This window comes from Adiantum capillus-veneris, chromosome 14 (assembly GCF_014529385.1).
Source record: "Adiantum capillus-veneris isolate H3 chromosome 14, ASM1452938v2, whole genome shotgun sequence".
Classification (NCBI taxonomy): Eukaryota; Viridiplantae; Streptophyta; class Polypodiopsida; order Polypodiales; family Pteridaceae; genus Adiantum; species Adiantum capillus-veneris.
This window is the reverse complement of record NC_140944.1, coordinates 13,326,809-13,333,527: the sequence shown is the minus strand read 5'-3', so window position 1 is coordinate 13,333,527 and position 6,719 is coordinate 13,326,809. Positions and strand designations below refer to the sequence as shown.

Genomic DNA, 6,719 nt, shown 5'->3' with positions numbered 1-6,719 from the left:
ATTTTTCATAGAAAAGAACCTCCTTGTCGTGCTCCCCCTTCCCTCTCTCCACCCCTCCCCCGCCCCCCCCCCCTCTCTCTCTCTCTCTCTCTCTCTCTCTCTCTCTCTCACTCACACACACACACACACCCACGCAAATGCACACACCCATGCACACACTTGTATATACACATGTACATGCACTCACCAGCTCGTGTACATACACACACGCGCGTGCGCACACATGCGCACACACACAAATACAGTAAAATCAAAACAACATTAAATAAAGTAAAACCCCACATCTTGCTCTCTCTTCTCCCTCTCTCCCTCATGCAATAATATGAACACTCGAGCGCAAGCAACACTCGGAGGATTGGTTTAGGACTGCTTGTGCCTTGTTGTCAGCAAATGGAATGCCTAGGATGGGGGCAAATCTTGGCCATCGATAAATAAAAGATCTCAGAAGGACAAGATTATGGACCTTGTGTATCACGGATGAGGGGGCAGGTTGGTAGGGGTGGCTGCCCTGATAGCCGATGTAATTATGGTCCCTGGACGATGTCATGGCTTAACAAGAGCATGACAAGACCTTGTAACTTTTTGGGATGTTCAAAATATTCACTCAGAATTGTGAGTTTTGCTATTTTTTTATAAAAAAACATAGACATGGGGAGATGGGATGTAAGGGCCCAATCAATTTAGGACCTCTACATTAATCGGGCATCATAAATTTTGTCGCAAAAGTGAACTCAAGAAAGTTATAAACTCGGGTTTTTGAGTTTACTTTCCTTCGACTTGATATATTTGCACGTCAAAACTCGAGGAAGATGTGTACATTTCACAAGCAACATGCAAGGGTATTGTGGTTAAGGCACATGGATTTTGTCGCACAAGTTCTAGGTTCAATCCTCCAAGGTGGGAGGAGAAGCGAAGTAAACTCGAGTATCCGAGTTTAAATTTTTCTTGATTTTACTTTGCTTGAGATCTACAACACTCAATCTTCCCATCGTAGATCTCATCTCCTCCATGTGCTTGTAAGATATATTTGATGCTCACCTCCCCTCTTATTTTTCTTGCCTCTTCCCACTTTATGTGAAAAATGAAAGCTTAATGCAAGAAGTAAAAGCCTAAAACTATAGTTGATCGGTTATGATTAGCCTCGGTGAGAGGCGGTAAATGTCCATCTTGTAATCTTCAGCACCTCAAGGCTCGGCCTTAGCTTGAGGCCAGTTTGTAAATTTTCTGTTGTGCTTAATACAATCCACTCACAAATTGTGAGTTTTGAAAAAAAAAACATTTGAAAGCTTAATGATAAGCCTTCAGTTTTATTAAAAAGTGTGCAGGCATATGAGCATGTGTGTTTATTTGGATGCATGTATGTGTGAGTAGAGGGGAGATAGACCATGTATGTGGATGTGTGTGTGGGTGTGCACATGTGTGTATGCGGGGGTGTGTTTAAGTAGAGGGGGGGAGAGAGAGTGTGTGTTCGTGTATGTGTGTGTGTGTGAACGAAAGGGAGACGTGGGAAGAGAGAGAGAGAGTGTGTGTGTATGTGATCTAGGGGTAGTGGGAGAGGAGAGGAGAGGAGGCAAGAGATTTATTTATTTTTTTGTGGGTTTTTTGGGGGGGGGGGGGGGGGGGGGGGGGGGGGGGGGGGTTGTTAACTTGGGCAGAGGGGTTTGTTATCTTCTATTTTATGTTTTTGGGCTTTTTTTTGTGAATGTAGGTGGGGGGTATGTGTGCGTGCATGCTTGCACATGTGTATGTTTTTCTCACATTTTCATTATTTAGTAGTCACAAGTCCAATTAGAGTATTCCATCTTATAACAACTCTCTCTCTCTCTCTCACACACACACACAATAACATACTGTAAAATTTCTCTTAATCTATGCAATTCATCCTCTAAGTAACTCCAATTAGGATAGGTCTATGAGGAATAATAAGATCTCGATCTCTCTCTCTCTCTCTCTCTCTCTCTCTCTCTCTCTCTTTGTTTATTTGGAAAATACACACAAATCATCAGTTAAAAAATATATTTTAAAAAATGAATTACAAGAAAATCCATGCTCAAAGAGAGACATGACATCCATAGAGCATATAGTTGTTAGATCAAATAGTCCAGCTATCGAGCATAGCAAGAGAAAACAAGAAAACCTAGTAAATATGGGGATGCCACCATATCTGGGGAGCTATCACCACACACTTGCTTGTCCATTGTACCGCTTGAAGATGCAAAGGCACATCCAAAGGGGCCATCAGAGCGCAAATCCGATCCAATCATGGTTGCGACAAGAGTCGAGAATGCCACACCATCACAACCAAAGTCACTAACCAAACCGAGTTGAGAATCAAAACCAAGCACCCCAAGAATCACATCTTGACCACATGAAGATCCCTTCTACGGGATGTAGCTAGCCCAGCCTTGCACCCATGCAACAATCCATGGCAAGGAGGGAGGGGTAGCCCCGATGAGCCCCTCAACAAAATGGAAGTTGTTCGCGTTGTTGAGGATCCTTTGCCCCCTCAAAGACATCCTCCCGACGTCTAAGCTCTTCACCACACCTAAAGATTTCTCTCAAAGAGAGGGGACAGCATCGTAGCTTGAGCTTCCAAAAAGAAGAACAAGGTTTCCCAACAAGGCACCTTGGCCCCTAGGCAACGTGTGTAGCTCAAGCCTCCCCACCTACTCCCCCATCAAACCTCGCAACAGAAATAAATTTCTTAACCCTTTGTTGGCAAACAATTGTGTTTTTAAAAAAAATGTAGTACGTTCTATCTTAGTAGCATGTGCATCATAGAAGCATTAGAATTCATGGAAGACATATTCTTTGCCCTTGTTAGTTCTCAAGCCCCTAAGCTACTTGTATGGCTAAATTTGGATGTACAAAATCCACTTTGGAGTGATACTTAATGCATCATCCTAATGTTTCTAAGGATATCCTCAAAGTTTGGTGAGACGTCAAGCTCAACATGTGCTACTATTGAATGACTATCATAGATAGTCATCATCACTGACGTACCTTGGGGTGGATACCCATTATCTTCACCAATGATACTATAGCTAGACTACACAGACTTGGTTTACATACCAGAGTGATGGCACACTTATCTAACTAGCTCACTCACTAGGGACTCACAGTAGACCAATGTACTAGTTTCCTTTTAAGTTGTATTATCTTTTTGATGCATTATAGACTTCTTATCTTGAATTTCTGAAGAAGAAGAAGAAGGTTCAACCTCCATCTTTGTGTATGTGTCTATGCTTGCAAGAGCTCAACTCTTCTAGAGTGATGGCACACTTATCTAACTAGCTCACTCACTAGGGACTCACAGTAGACCAATGTACTAGTTTCCTCTTAAGTTGTATTATCTTTTTGATGCATTATAGACTTCTTATCTTGAATTTCTGAAGAAGAAGAAGAAGGTTCAACCTCCATCTTTGTGTATGTGTCTATGCTTGCAAGAGCTCAACTCTTCCTTTCTTTATATCTTAACATGGTATTAGAGCTTGGTTGTCTCAAAGGAGCTTAGAAAAGCGAGCAAGAGCAATAGCAATAGAAGAAGGGGTTGAGGGTAAGGATCTCCCCATTCTTCTCCTTGTGGTATTGGCAACCTACTTCAAGCCCACTGGTTGGTGAGTTGCAAAATTGAGTCTTCTCAATTATTGTCTGATCATAAACCTATGGTTTTTGAGATGCATAAAGAAGAACATTCTTTTGAAGGTGGTTGGCCTCATCTAGACAGGTCAATGTTTAAGCTTGCATCGATCAAAGCTAAGGTTAAACAAATCTTTTAAATGTGCTTTCAACAATCATTGCATTGCATTTTCTACGTGGGACGCTTCCATAAAGCACACTCAAAAAGCCTTAACTAGTTTCAAAAGGAAGGCTAAGGCTTATGATAGAATTGAATGGGATTTTATTTTGCAAAGCCTTTATGATATGGGTCTAGGCATAATTTTCATCATATTTGTTCAGATTCTTTTTGTAATGCATCAGCTAGAATTTTTGTTAATGGTTCCCTTACTAACACTATTCCCCTTCACAAGTCTATCAGACCAGGTTGTCCTTTATCTCCATTGCTTTATGCAATTGCTTCAGATGCTCTGGGATGGCTTGTCAAAGATGCCATACATCAAGGTAAGTTTAATGCAGTTGTCATTCCAGATTTAGATGATCAGCTCTGTTTGCAATAGTTTGTAGATGATATTGATGCTTTAGTTAAGAACAACCATCAATCCGTGAAGAGTTTTTGGCAATGCCTTGATACTTATTGTCTAGCAAGTGGCTCTGTCATAAAATCATGAAAAAACTGGTTAGAGAGTGTTCAAAGGTACCTGGGCCAACATCATGGTTGTAAACTTATTGAAGAAGGCCAAATCTTTACGTTGCTTGGCATCCCAATGAATTTCAATGTCTCATTCAAGCACAGATGGAATTGGTGCTGGAAAGATTGAGGAAGAAATTGTTTTGCTAGCAAAATCATCAGCCTAATATTACTGCTAGAGTTGTTGTGCTAAATCATTACTTTGTTGTCTACATTGGTCTTTTTCCTGTCATGCTGGTCTCCATCTCAGTACCAGCTTAACAAGGCTTTCTCTCTTACAAGAAGGTTCCTCTGGGGGGGCTCAAAGGAGATAAGTAGAATTCCAAAAGTCTCATGGCAGGTCTGCAGCAGTACTAAAGAACAAGCAGGACTGGGGATCCTAAACCTACAACACCTCTGCAATAAACTTGCTAGTAAATGGATCATGAGTGCATCATCTTCTGCTGATTTCTGGGCCATTCTGCTCAAAAGATTTTGCCCCTAGAGGGTCTGACCTTGTATGCAGGTTTTGAAAAACATGGAACATTCAAAAGAAAAGATGGTCTCCTCCCAGAATCTAAGCTCAATTTTGAATTCAATGCTACATTTGGTTTGGAAATACTAAAGTTGGGAGCTTTCCACGAGGGCACATAAGTGCTTCAAAGCCTGTATTAGAAGCTGGAAGGATGTGTATAAGGAAGGTGAATTTATCAATGCTTAAGAACTCATCCTTAGATTTCAAATCACCCAAGGTTGTACAGATTTAATCGTGACAAGATCCCTTATTTTTCAAGATTGGCTACATAGGTGTGCCAATGGTCATACAGTCTCTCTCTCTCTCTCCTAGATTTGTTCTCACATTTATCTCTTTAAAGCTTCTAAATGTATGGAGAGCTATCATTCTCTCATTTTATGAATACACTAGAATGTATTTGATCCTACGTAGAGCCACATGCCTTCAAGATGCATGCATAGGTGATTGCGACTGGAGAGGTCCTCGCTTCGCATGTGCTAAAAACATGCTAGAGATTTCTAGGCTTGCCCCTCTCTAGAAAATCTTGCAATCAGTGCATCTCAAGCGTTCACACTCTAGGCAAAAAGCTCCTGGAGCACTTGCGTAGACCCACAAGCCTTTAAGATGTAAGCATAGCCTTCAAGACGAAAGTATATGTGACTGAATTTGGAGAGATACACTTGAGTTGCATCCATTGAAATCAGCCTAGAGCTTTCTGGGCTGCCCCTGTGAGCCACATGCCTTCAAGATGAAAGAATAGGTGACTGAATTTGGATAGATACAACTTCCTTATCATCCGTTGAAAACAGTCTAGAGCTTTCTAGCCCTGGTCTTGTTGCACACATCCCACAATCAATACATTCCAAGAGACGACATTCCAGATAGGAAGCTCCTCAAGCACTTTTTATGCTTTCTCAGGTGCACCAAGTTTGGCATACATATCGACCAAGACATTGCCAAGCATGACATCTTTTTCAACAACCTCCGAGTAACAATATAATTGTAAACTTTTGTGCCCATATCATCATCTTGCATATAGGCACATGCCTTCAAGATGCATGCGTAGGTGATTGCATTTGGAGAGAGGACCTCACTTTGCATCTGCTGAAAGCAAACTAGAGCTTTCTGTCCCTACCCCTTTGGGAAAAATCTTGTAATTAGTGCATTCCAAGAGTCCACACTCTGGACTGCCCCTTCAAGATGTTTACAAGATTGGTGGTATTGGAATTGTACCTATTGGTCGGGTTGAGACTGGTGTCATCAAGCCTAGAATGGTTGTTACCTTTGCTCCAACTGGCCTCACCAATGAAGTGAAGTCTGTAGAAATGCATCATAAGGCCCTTTATGAAGTTTGTTTAAAATGCATCATAAAGTCCTTCTTGAGGCTCTTCCTGGAGATAATGTTGGTTTTAATGTCCAGAATGTTGCAGTCAAGGATCTCAAATGTGGCTATGTGGCTTTTGACTCCAAGAATGACCGTGCCATAGAAGCTGCCAAATTTACCTCCCAAGTTATTATTATGAACCACCTAGGACAAATTGGCAATGGCTACACCCCTATTTTTGATTGCCATACATCGATTGCCATACATCTCATATTACTGTGAACGTTGCTGAGATGATTGCTAAGATTGATAGGCTCTCAAGAAAGGAGCTTGAGAAGGAGCCCAAGTTTTTGAAGAACGGTGATGCTGGTTTTGTGAAGATGATTCCTACCAAGCCAATGACTGTGGAGACGTTTTCTGAGTACCCTCTCTCCCAGATCACATCATTTGCCTATTGGACAAAGAGCTTCTCGCATCCTCGCAACATAAGCATCCTTCTTCTCAACCGCCTTGATAACTCCAACGGAAACAGTTTGCCACATATCACGTACATCAAAGTGTCCGAGAGGAGGAACGTTCATTGCCTGCGATGA

The 6,719-nt window shown here is 41.6% G+C and overlaps 1 pseudogene; it reads left to right on the top strand.

Annotated features, from left to right (window-relative positions):
• The first annotated feature begins 6,073 nt into the window (after positions 1-6,073).
• LOC147441925 (elongation factor 1-alpha pseudogene) lies at positions 6,074-6,719 on the top strand (annotated as a pseudogene).